The sequence below is a fragment of the Neofelis nebulosa genome, chromosome 7, assembly GCF_028018385.1.
Source record: "Neofelis nebulosa isolate mNeoNeb1 chromosome 7, mNeoNeb1.pri, whole genome shotgun sequence".
Classification (NCBI taxonomy): Eukaryota; Metazoa; Chordata; class Mammalia; order Carnivora; family Felidae; genus Neofelis; species Neofelis nebulosa.
The window spans coordinates 88,980,956-88,994,104 of NC_080788.1; the positions used below are offsets into that span (position 1 = coordinate 88,980,956).

General features: G+C 40.2%; 1 protein-coding gene and 1 long non-coding RNA gene across 5 annotated transcripts in view; both read right to left on the reverse strand.

Moving 5' to 3' along the window:
- The window catches only part of SEC23A (SEC23 homolog A, COPII coat complex component), a 70,983-nt gene extending 66,249 nt beyond the window's left edge, over nucleotides 1–4,734 (reverse strand). The window contains exons 1-2 of one of the 4 annotated variants that reach the window (XM_058738888.1): nucleotides 4,690–4,734; nucleotides 1,998–2,114 (exon numbers count right to left, since the gene is read on the reverse strand). The gene's annotated coding sequence lies outside the window, so the exon portion shown is untranslated. Of the gene's footprint in view, nucleotides 1–305; nucleotides 520–1,997; nucleotides 2,115–4,689 lie in introns of those variants that run through there. The other 3 variants (XM_058738887.1, XM_058738886.1, XM_058738889.1) reach the window with 3 other exon arrangements.
- Nucleotides 4,735–4,772: 38 nt separating this feature from the next.
- LOC131517128 (uncharacterized) lies at nucleotides 4,773–12,810 on the reverse strand. The gene is made up of 3 exons (XR_009264412.1): nucleotides 12,219–12,810; nucleotides 10,938–11,117; nucleotides 4,773–4,853 (listed from the first exon to the last, which is right to left on the reverse strand). It is a non-coding gene; the product is annotated as an uncharacterized LOC131517128 (long non-coding RNA).
- Nucleotides 12,811–13,149: the final 339 nt, after the last annotated feature.

Here is a 13,149-nt window from a genome sequence, read left to right on the forward strand (position 1 = left end):
GCACCTTATCCAAGGGAGCTTGGTGAGGGGACCGGGCCCCCAGGCCCCGGAAAAACGAAGCAGAGCGGTTGGTGAGAGGGCGAAGGGGTCAAGATTCAAGGCTGCCCCCCAGAGCCCGCTCGCCACAGCAGGCGCGTCCAACCTGTTCCCGAGTATCATGAAGGCAGAGCGAGCACCATCCCGGAGACCCCGGCCCACCCGCCCGCCGGCCCACAGCCGCACAGCTGCCCCTCCCCCGCTTTCCGCTGAGAGCCCGCGTCCCCTCCAGGGAGCCGGGAGGAGGAGGCCCAGAAGTCAGTCCCTACCACCGTGCCCCCAGACAAGATCCGCGCCGGTTGCAACCTCCGCCCAGCAAAATCGGTCCTTTCCGACGAGCTGGAGCAGCCGTGGCACTCGATCAGGGCCGGCGCCGCCCCGCCCCCGGCCTCCACGCAGAACACGACTGGGCCAACATGGCTGGTGCCGCCTCTGCCACGTCAAGGGCTGGCGGGGCGGGGCGGCCGCGCCGGGGAACTTAAGGGGAGAGTGCGGGACCGGGCAGAACCGAGCGGGTATAGGGCGCGAGGGGATAGGAGGGAGGTGGAAGGGGCGGGGACGGAGCCGGGGCGGGGCTACCAGGGGAGGGAACTAATGGTGAGAGTGCGGGACCCGGGCGGAGCCGAGTGAAGGGTGGGGAAGGAGAAGAGACTGGAGGGAAGGGAGGCTACGGAGCCTGAGGGGCGGGGACAACCAAGACAAACCAGACTGGGAAACTCCAGAGGGCTAGGGACCCCAGCGAAACTGGAGCGCCTTAATCCTTTCCCAGGAACCGCGTCCGACCCCACTCCCTGAGGGCCGCAGGCCAGAGTGGCACCTTCTGTGGCCACTCAACGTCCAGTAGGAGGACATCCTCACCTGTAGGGCCCTGGTTGATTCCTAGGACTACAAAACCGCATCTCCCCAAAAAAATACAAAGTGAGAAGTTCGTTTGTTCACTTAGTGCAACAAATATTTACTGAACATCTACAATGTGCCAGGTACAGTAGCAATGCTAGTGATATTGATGTAGGCAAAACAGGCCAAAATCCGTGGCCTGTACATTGGATTTTTGTATTCCTAGACAGTCTACCTCTTGCCTCCTATACTACATCGGCCACCTCTCCTCCCCACTACTGCAATCTCTGGCTGATTCATCTTAATGCGTTTTCTGCTTCTCTTTCCCAAAGGAAGAGCTGAGCAAAATGGGAGAGACAGAAACGGGTTGGAAAGACATTACAGCTTGGCGATCTCAAGCACCTCATCCCTAAGTGAGGTTGCTCATGGAATTAATTCCAGACATGACTACACCTAAAACCTTGCCAGGCTTAGCCCTCGAAGCATTTTAAGGAGTTGGAAAAAAGATCAAATCCTTGTTCTTCATTATAGTTGAGAAATAAGATGTGCACCAAACATGTATTTTCGGCCTATAAAGTGTATGCTAAGGTTGTTTTGTAAGGTAGAAGAGGATGACTTTGTCTGTCAAATTTGAATAAAATTCTGAGGAGGAAATGGGAATCAAACAAAATTTAGGGGTGCCTGGGTGGCTCAGTCTGTTGAGCGTCCGAGTTCGGCTCAGGTCATGCTTTCCTGGTCTGTGAGTTGGAGCCCTGCCTAGGGCTCTGTGCTGACCGCTCAGAGCCTGGAGCCCGCTTTGGATTCTGTGTCTCCCTCTGTCTCTGCCCCTCCCCCACTCGTGCTCTGTCTCTCTCTCTCTCTCTCTCTCTGTCAAAAATAAACACTAAAAAATTAAAAAAAAAAACACAAAATTTAGCATAGGCCTGCAAATAAGGTGAGCTCAGGATGCTACCTCAATGAGGATTCTTGACTGAAAGCACAGCAAGTAAACAGCTGTGGACTATGGTATAAAAGTGGAATAAGGACATTCACAAAAAGAAACACGATCCAAGAACCAATAGACATAGAAGAGAGGATCCATGGGGATCTTGGAATTCAGTGAGGAATAAACCAAAATATAGTACCTTCGGTAATTTCATTCATTTCATTGTCCCCAGAAATGTGTCTTGCCACCATGCAGCTCAATGAAGACTAAAAAGTCATAATTCCCTTGTTCTTGGCTGAACAAAAGCCTCTGTTCCCTGTTACAATGAAACAGATGTTAGGATGGGTAATGAATTCATTTAGATCTGTCTTTATGTACTTTAAGATGAACTGGTTTGCATTTAACCATCAGATACAGCATCAAGATCTACTGGACCCAACTTTAGTTTTCTGGAATTTTCTTTTTTTTTGAGTTCTATATGTAAGAATCCATATTTAATGACTTTTTAATCTTTCTTAGAGATCTTCCAAAGAACACAGAAAATAATTATTTTAATTTATTTATTTGAGAGGGGAGTAAAGGGGGAGAGGCAGAGAGAGAGGGAGATAGAGTATCAATCCCAAGTAGGCTCCATGCTGTCAGCACAGAGCCCAACATGGGGCTCAAACCCACGAACCATGAGATCATTACCTGAGCCAAAAGCAAGAGTCAGACGCTTTTTAAAAAAAAAAAAATAGAATAAAACTTGCAATTGCTTTATGAGTCCATTGGACTCTTGTAAATCTAGGATACATTATGGGATCTTAGTGATCTTATTTTTCCTATATCTTGAAACATTCTCCTAATTCATCATGAAATGATTTACTCATCAATTATTCCAACTCTTCTTTTAAAAAGACTAAAATAATAAGACAACCAGAAAAATGATAGAATTACCCAAGACAATACAATAGTGGAGTAAGCTATCATTCTTGCATTTTCTCTTTGCAATGCCTAAAGTTCTGCAGCATTTTTCAAGACCTTTGTACATGTTTTTAGTTTTCAATAAATATAGTTGAGAATTCAGAATTTGGAAGATAAATGCCAAGAGACAGAGAACAGCAATCTAGATCCTGATAATGACTGTGAAATCTTAGACTGTTAATCTTTGGATTACCATCTCCTAGATGAACTTCTCAAACTCAAGGATCATCGTGTTAACATTTCTAAGGTCAAAAAAATGTTATTTTCATCCAGTTATTCATTCAAAAGGATAACTTGATTACACAATATTTTGCAACAAAAATCTGGACCATCTCATTTTGCTAAGAACACATATTACAGTATTTCTTTCATCTTTTATGATGTTTATGTGGATAAATTTACTTAATATGATTAAGTAGACAAATGCTAATGGCAGCTATGTATATACAAGATGATATCTAAGGAAATAGATAACCTAGAAATTAAAAATTCTTTAGGTTGATTACTTATAAAGCCAAAAATACAAAAGTCTTACAATTAGGTAGCAAAGATGGCTGTCCTTTCTTCAACAAAATTATGAGCCTTTAGAGGTCTCAAAAAATTCAAGTCCTGTGTTTTGATGATACAAATGCATGAAGAACCAGAAGTAACAATTAGCTAGGATGTAGTAGTGATGCATCTGAAATCTGCAATCACTGTTTACAAGATAGGTATGTTCCAGATTCATGTATCACAGGCAATAAGCTGGTAGTTGCATTCAGAGGACATTGCCCATTTTGGATACGTCTTCAAAACCAGGAAAATATGAAGTGGGTGATGGGCATTGAGGAGGACACTTGTTGGGATGAGCACTGGATGTTGTATGGAAACCAGTTTGACAATAAATTAAAAAATAAACATTTAAAAAAACTTAAAAAAAGGAAAATATGGAATGAAAATTGGTATTTGCTATGCTTAGATATGTATTTAAATTTTCAATAAAGTTGTTTTCCATTATCCCTTTACTCTTTTTATAACAGCTTTACTGAATATCCCTTTACTCTAATTTGTATAAATTCATGGAATGATAGAAAGATATAAAAATTAAAAAGAGTCAATTAGACCCAGCTTGTAAATGGTAAAGACTATTTTTCTTGGTATACTGAAAGTTAAGAGGTTTTGGGTTGAGGAAGAAGAGAGAGAAAAAGAGAGAGAGAGGAAAATTTCTTGAGCTCCTTAGAAAGGAGAGTCAGACTAGGAATTGGAGAAAGGGGAGACTCTCCTAAAACAACCTTCTCTGGCTTTCTGACTAAACTATAGACATTCCTGGACCAAGGCATTTGAGATTAATCTGTGAATCTGAAGGATATTTGTTAAACATTTACCAACATGCAACTGATTGCAAATGTTTGCTCTCATTACAGCACTTTGTCAGATCCTGACACAAAATGATTGTTCCTTAAAAATTCATGAATAAGCATGATAACCTAAACAATTATAAATTATTATCATCATCACTTTAATGTTTTGAGATTGACTGTGAAAATATAAAATCTGACATAAGCCCCCCAAAAAATTCCTTTTTATTTTCATTATTTAAAAACATTTTTTTTAATTCCAGTAGTAGTTAACATACAGTGTCATATTAGTTTTAGGTGCACAATATAATGATACAACAATTCTATACATCAGTCAGTGCTCATCACAATAAGTACTCAATCCTCATCACCTATATTACCCATCCCCCCACCTACCACCTCTCTGTTAATCATAAATTTATTCTGTATAGTTAAGAGTCTGTCTTTTGGTTTGTTTCTTTTCTTCTTTGTTCATTTGTTTTGTTTCTCAAAATCATATGAGTGAAATATGAGTGAAATCATATAAATGAAATATGAATGAAATGAGTGAAATCATATGGTATTTGTCTTTCTCTGGCTTATTTCACTTACCATTATGTAGTCTCTAGATCCATCTATTTTGTTGCAAATGGAAATATTTTTTTTTTTATGGCTGAGTCATACACACACACACACACACACACACACACACACTTATATATACACTTCTTTATTCATTCATCTATCAATGGACATTTAGGTCATTGCAAATAATACTGCAATAAACAAAAGTCTTTGTTAAAAGCCAATACTCTAAGATCATTACTTCCTCAAACTGGCATTTTTCAAAATGCCAGAGAATATTACAAAGAGACAGGGAGGGGTGGCTGGGTGGCTCAGTCAATTGAGTATCTGACTCTCAATTTCAGCTTAGGTCATGATACCAGGGTCTTGGGATCAAGCCCCACATGCGGCTCTGAGATGAGCATGGAGCCTACATGGGATTCTCTCTCTCTCTCTTTGCCCCCTCCCCCTCCCTCACCCCCAAATGCTCCCCCATGTGTGCTCTTTATCTTTCTCTAAAATTAAAAAATAAAAATAAAAATAAATAGAGAGAGAGGTTCTATAGCCAAATAAAGTTGGGAAACACCAGTTAAATTATGAAAAACTTGGTCTTTTGACTTGTCAGGGATTTTAATATGCTAACATTTATTGTGAACCTTTAAGAGAAGGATTTAAATACATTTCCCAAAGATATTTGATCTTGGAACTTTTTTTCCAGGGACTATCTGGGATCAAGTATTCTAAACACCCTATGACTTTGTTTTCAGTCATTAATTACCTTAAATACTAGTTAATGTGTAACAACCAGTATTTTCCTTCTTCTGACCCCACAGATGTTTCTAAACTGAAGATTCTAGCCAGAACTTCAAAGATAGTCAAGTGAAGTATATCGTAAATTTCTTGAAATTTTACATGGTTACCACCAGATGGCGCTTTCACCTGTACTTTTCTTTTTGGTTTAATCCATTTCCTAGTACAAATGAAGCACTTTGCGTTTTTTTTTTAACATGGATTCTCTTCCATTTGTTCAGATGGTGACATTACATGGCACTGGCCAACTCTTTTTGTAGTACTCACTAGAAAAACAATAATCAGATTGTTCTAACTTTGAATTTTCAGCATCAATAGGGTGTCCAGTCCATATATAGGATATTATGGGTCTGGTGCTCTAGTATGCACACACAATTACTACAATCACATTAGATATAGTAATACTAAATAAGGCTAATTAATAAATTACACAGGAGAGTTACGGAATTCTAAATTCAAACAGACCTTAATGATCATTTGGTCTAATCCCTGTACATGACAATGAATGTAAAGATAAGAGAGGTTAAATTGCACATCCAAGGTCAAGGTGCTGAGGCTCATTTAAAACCTACAACACTGTTTTCATTTTATGGCTGTCTTTTCACCTTGAAAGGCTGACAAGACTTGCCTTTAAACTTTCCAGCTCTTGTTCAAACAGCAAGTGCTTCTCTTCCACAGAATGACCTACCAGCATTATACTCCAACATCACTTCATTCTGCCACTTTGACCAACTCCAGAATGATTACTAAGAGTTTTATTTAATCAAGCAAAACAAAGGAAATACTTTCATCTACTTTTTTTTTTTTACATTTATTTATTTTTCAGAAACAGAGTGAGACAAAGCATGAGTGGGGGAGGGGCAGAGAGAGAAGGAGACAGAATCTGAAGCAGGCTCCAGGCTCTGAGCAAGCAGTCAGCACAAAGCCTGATGTGGGGCTCGAACCCACGAACTGAGATCATGTCCCGAGCCGAAGTCAGACGCTCAACTAACTGAGCCACCCAGGCGTGCTCTACTTTTTTTTTTTAATATAATTTATTGTCAAATTGGTTTCTATACAACATCCAGTGCTCATTCCAACAAGTCCCCTCCTCAATGTCCATCACCCACTTTCCCCTCTCCCCCACCTGGCATCAACCCTCAGTTTGTTCTCTGTATTCAAGAGTCTCTTGTGGTTTGCCTCCCTCCCTCTCTGTAACTTTTTTTCTCCCTTCCCTTCCCCCATGATCTTCTGTTAAGTTTCTCAAGATCCACATATGAATGAAAACATATGGTATCTGTCTTTCTCTGACTGACTTATTTCACTTAGCACAATACCCTCTAGTTCCACCCACATTGCTGCAAATGGCCAGATTTCATTCTTTCCCATTGCCAAGTAGTATTCTATCGTATATATAAATCACATCTTCTTTATTACTTTTATCTACTCTTACACCATTTACAGTGACACAAAGAAACAAATAATGGATATCTTTTTAAATACACAGGGTTTTTATTTTATTTTATTTTATTTTATTTTTAATGTCTTATTTATCTTTGAGAGAGAGAACGTCAGCAGAGGAGGGGCAGAGAGAAAGGGAGACGGAGAATCCTAAGCAGGCTCTGCACTGACAGCAGAGAGCCTGATGCAGGGCTTAAACTCACAAACTGTGAGATCATGACCTGAACCGAAGTCAGATGCTCAACCACTGAGCCACTCAGGTGCCCCTATTTTATTTTATTTTGTTTTATTTTGTTTTTTGTTTTGTTTTATTTTATTCTATTTTTTTTAAGAAGACTCCATGCTCAACACAGAGCTCAAACTCACAGCCCTGAGATCAAGAGTCACATGCTCTACCAACTGAACCAGCCAGGTGCCCCTTCTTTTTACCTAATATTTATATTTTGATTTGTAAAGAACATAAAAATTATTAAAACTCATGTAGCAAAAAAGGGAACTTCTACTTCAAAAGGAAGAGGCTGGGTTTGTATTTTTACTTAAAAATATTTTTTTAATGTTTATTTTTGAGAGAGAGAGACACAGAGCGTGAGCAGGGGAGGGGCAGAGAGAGAGAGAGAGAGAGAAAGAGACAGAATCTGAAACAGGCTCCAGGCTCTGAGCTATCAGCACAGAGCCTGATGTGGGGCTTGAACCCATTAACCGTGAGATCATGACCTGAGCCAAAGTTGGATACTTAACCGACTGAGCCATCCAGGCACCCCTGTATTTTTACTTTAAAAGAGGAGTAAAGTTTTGGTTTTGTTTCAGGTTCTATAATTAAACTAGTCCTTGACTTGATTTTCTGACATCAAGTTAGCTTTGTAGTCTTCTTTGTGGATCTGTACCCCAAAGGTGAAGGACAGCAGTCTCAAAGAGAATGAGAGATGGAGACCTAGAGACAGAGAGATAAAGAGACTGTTCGTGTCCAGAGGATGTATATTAAGACACACTCCTTATATTTATCTTTTCATTGCCTCTCTCGGCTTATGCCTCTCTCTGCTCTGGTCATTAAGTCTCTATTTAGCTACTAACTTTTATTGAGCTGTATCTTGTGAAAAATAGGGATTTAGAGCAATGGCTCCTTAAGTCTGACCACGCAGAACAGAATCTCAACTGCATCCACTTCCTAGTTGGGTGACCTAGGCATGTCACATAACTTTTCCTGAGTTTCCAGAGTTTCCATAGTGTCTTCATCTGAAAGCGAAGATAAATACAGTAACCTGCCACTTAGGATAACAACATATTGTAAGGATTAAGTGAGATAATCTATAGAGAACATTTAGTCCAGAGAAAGAAAAGGAACTTTTTTTAATTTTTAAAAAATGTTTATGTATTTTTGAGAGAGACAGAGACAGACCATGAGTGGAGGAGAGGCAGAGAGAGCGGGAGACACAGAATCTGAAGCAGACTCCAGGCTCTGAGTTGTCAGCACCGTGCCCAATGCAGGGCTTGAACCCACAAACTAAGAGATCATGACCTGAGCCAAAGTCTGATGCTTAACCGACTGAGCCACCCAGGCGCCCAGAAAAGCAGCTTCTAAGAGCCTGAAACTGGCCTGGCTTTATCAACTGGGCCTAGTTGTTTTTAGGAGCTGTCCTGGCACCCACAGCAAGACCATATTGTTCTCCTGTTAAATATAAAACAATTCACAGCACACCAGCATCAGACAAGGTCACTTAGTGTCCCTGAAGGATCAAGACAAAAACAAGACAACTCTGTAAACGTGTCTGAACTCAGACAAATCAGGAAGATTGTCCAAACCACAAAATGACCAAATACCTCCCTAACTGGCTATTTTGAGTGACTGCTATTTCTTTACCAATTATAGCATTAGCTTCCCTTCTTCATCCTGCCTTCTATATAAGAAATTATTAAGATACCTAATCACAGAATTTGTCAAGTGCTCAGATGAGCTGGAGAGAGAATTGAGCTGCCAGATGTCAGAGTAGGCAATTAAAACAAAAATGAGCCAAAATGGAAATAACAGTGAAGCCTCTAATTACTTACTATGACTGTATAAGCGAAAGAGTCTGTCCCATTACCCCCTGGAACCAACTCTCCCACTGGTTGAGGGTCAGGTGGATCAATGCAAACCTGGAGATTATCTCACTATTGAGGGAGTCCCTAGCAAAAGCTTTCTGCAGATTTATGGAACCAGGGCCATTGTCTGGGGAGGGGGGAAGGGGAGAGGGTGACAGGAATGGAAACGTACTGCATAGTGACAGAGTGGGTAAGTTTCCTGATAAGGAGACCTCCAAATGGGAACACCTGGCTAGGAATTCAACTATGCACAACAGCAAGGCCAGCCAGGTGGGGCTGAGTCTTTGACTGCAACTCCCTTCAGAGACTGCAGTGCACTGGCTGTGCACCAAGCTGGTGCAGGAGGGCAGTTTTGCCCTGTGAAGCCTACCAGGTAAAGCCTTTTTAAATGCTTACGGTCAGACGCGAAAATTCACCCGTAGGTTTTTAAGCAGCAGTCAGACTCAAAACTATCCTCAATTCCTCCACCATCCCCAAATCACCAAGTCCCCAATCCTACGACAAATAAGTTAGTATTAGCATCCTTTTACTGAGACATACCCTAGTCACATAATCATGTGACTACAGGAGTGTTCCAGTAGTCTTTGGTTGGAGGGCATTGATAGCCCCCAGCACACAGCAAGAAGGTGCCCCGTGCATAACTATAAACAGCTACATTTCTCACAACCCTGTCCAGGTCCATTCACTCCCTACTTTCTATGCATCAGCCATACTGACCTCCTTCCAATTTTTCCAACATGACCTACTTCTTCTAGTAATAAGGTATTGAAAAAACTCCTCTACCTGCTGAGATTGAATATACAAATGGACAACGGCCAGACCACATATATATATAAAAATAGAGGACTCTGACCTACAATCTGCAGCAAGCATCCCAGGAAACCAACCTATTATTCTATGGTAACCCGCCAGGGAAAGCAGCCTAGAAGTCAGACTTGTAGGATGTCATATGGCTATCTCTAGCAACAATCCAGGAAGCCAAACAAAAACCTCATAATAATTGTCCCAGAACTTGATTAAAAGTTGACAGCTTTTCTAATATTTTCCCCTGATTCCAATTTAGGATCAACCAACCAAAGAAAGCCAAATATGCACCGCAAACCAATTTCATAGGATGTCCCTCTTCTAAGTAGAATAGGGGTTCAGAGCATGCCACCCCCAAATATGCCACTTTGGCACTTAAAGGCACTTTTTAAAAAAGCATATGCAAGAAGGACCTTCTGACCTTCCTTTTCCTTTTTCTTCCTGAAAGCAGGAAATAAAACTCTCATGTGAAAGGTAACCTTCCTATACCAGCAGGACTATCACCAGAGACAGAGGGACTTGAACCCGAGATAAACGTGTACAAACAAACCTTGTTAAACTAAACTCATCTTCCTACTTTCCCGCAATTAACTGTGCCAGCCCAGACCCCTTTGTCTTGTTACATTTTTCAAAATGTACTGCTCTTTGTGCAACCTACTATATAAGCTTTCAGTCCTGACTCGTTTAGGTCTTGATTTTTCTTGTGAAGCACCCCACGTACATGTAAGAAATACTGAACAAAATGTGAATGCTTTTCTCCTGTTAATCACTCCAATGTCAGTTTAATTATTAGGCCCAGCAACTCTTATAAATTTTTAATTTACTTTCCTCTTTCCTGAATGAACTCATTCCTATGTATTTAAATTTTTACGGGCCCCTTGGGGGCTCAGTCGGTTAAACGTCTGACTTTTGATTTCCGCTCAGATCATAATCTCACGATTTGTGAGGTCGAGCCCTGCATCAGGCTTCGTGCTGACAGTGTGGAGCCTGCTTGGGATTCTCTCTCCCTCTCTCTCTGCCCATGCCCTGCTCACTATCTCCTTCTCTCTCTCTCTCTCTCTCTCAAAATAAATAAATAAATAAATAAATAAATAAATAAATAATTCAAAAATAAAACAAAAATTTAGAACTATTTCAATTCATTCACGTACTTAATTACTCACCTCTTCTTTGGAAAATAATTATTTCCCAGGACAACCTTTGTTCCATTCTGCTATTCTCCTCCTCCACGCGTGGTTCCAGTGAGGTTCCATACAGTGAGTCCAGTGTTAAGCATTGTTCCACTGGTAGTTAGTTTTCTAGGTAATCTCCTGTTCTTTTCTCCAAAAAATGAGTGGAAATTTCTAACAAGTTAGTTTCAAAAAAAAAAAAAATTTGTGAGAAAATCCAGAAATGAAGTCATTACTTACTGTTTCTAATTTTTTTCTTGATTATTACCAAAACACTTAGGGACAGAAGTCTCCACATTTTCCTCTAAGTTTGTCTCTTACAAAATCAGTAAAAAAAAAATTGTTGTTGTTTTGAAATGCTAAGCACCATAAATGTAGTTACCATCTGTCACCACACAAAGTTACTACAAAATCAGTAACATTTTTTTTTAAACTTTTTTTTTTTTAATGTTTATTTATTATTGAGAGACAGAGAGAGAGACGGAGCATGAGCATGGCAGGGGCAGAGACAGGAGGAGACACAGAATCCAAAGCAGCCTCCAGGCTCTGAACTGTCAGCACAGAGCTGGACGTGGGGCTCGAACTCACAAACTGTGAGATCATGACCTGAGCCTAAGTCGGACGCCCAACCGACTGAGCCATCCAGGCGCCCCTAAAATCAGTAACATTTTTAACCAAATAACATTCTAGTTTGACTTCAGCCAAGCAATGTGTTTCCAAGTCTCCCAATTATTTAGTTACCATTCAGAAGTACAAATTCTTCAGCACTTAACCTAAGGAGTGTGTCTTGACTTTATCTTCAAACGAAAAAGCTGTGTTCTGGTTTTAAAACCAGTTGCCTTGAGCACCTGGGTGGCTCCATTAGTCGAGTGTCCGACTCTTGATTTTGGCTCAGGTCACAATCTCATGGTTTGTGAGATCAAGCCCCTGCGTCAGGCTCTGAACTGACAGCACAGAATCTGCTTGGGATTTTCTCTCTCTCTCTCTCTCCCCCTCCCATGCATGTGCAAGCACTCTTTCTCTCAACATAAATAAACATTAAAAAAAAGAAGAAATCAATTGCTTGCAAGCTAACAGCAGTCTTTTTAAAAAAAAACTTAAAAATAAACATAAATCTTAGAAAATAAAAGTCAATTGTATTCACTCAGAGCTTGTTTAGAAAGAATGAAATATAATACTTTCATTGTTTCTTGGAATTTGTTACCCAGCACAAGTTACTTAATCCATTTCTGACTTGTTTCCTCACCTATAAAATGGAGATATAACAGCACCTACCTCACAAGATTGGCTCTAAGATTAATCATGGTAACTTTTGAGTATTGGCATTAGCTTTATCCTTTCACTATTTTTATTTAAGCAAAGGGATCTTTCTAGAAAAAAAAAGAAAGTGATGGCTACTCAAGGACTAACATTCATTTCAGACAAATATAAAGTGATCTTTCAAGTAACCAAGCACAAGAAATTTCTCTGGAAAATTAATTTTTCATTCATTTGGTATCAGATAAATCTGGGTTGGAAATGGCTCTTTCTCTTTGGGAGAAAGTCACAGTTGTAGTATTTAATCCCTCTTTACATTGATTTCCTCCCCTACAAAACCTGGATAATATCACTTACTTCAAAAGATTGCTGTAAAAATTACATGAGTAAATATAGTTGACGTGACTACCAGAAGTTTAAGAATCTAGAGCTGAGAAAGAAGGAAAGAAGGAAAGAAAGAAAGAAAGAAAGAAAGAAAGAAAGAAAGAAAGAAAGAAAGAAAGAAAGAAAAAAGTTTCTTGAAGACAATTAAAAAAAAAAAAAAAGAAAGAATCTGGGGGCGCCTGGCTGGCTCAGCCGGTTGAGCATCGGACTTCAGGTCACGATCTTGGGGTTCCTGAGATCCAGCCGGGTCGGATTCTGTGTCTCCCTCTCTCTTTCTCTCTCTCTCTCTCTCAAAATAAATAAACGTTTTAAAAAATTAAAACAAAAAAGAATCTGGAGCTCAATAAATGGTAGTAACAGTAACATGCTCGTTAATTCAAAAAACGTTCAAGAATCCCTCATTACTGCAGATGCATAAAGGTTAATAATCCTCAGTCTTTACCCTTGCCTTATAAGAGAAAACAAAGGGAAACACGAAGAAATACTTCAGAACCGTCTTTGCAAGAAACGAAATTCACAGTCTTCGTTACAGTACCGAAACCTTAACCTTGGGACAATCCGCAGG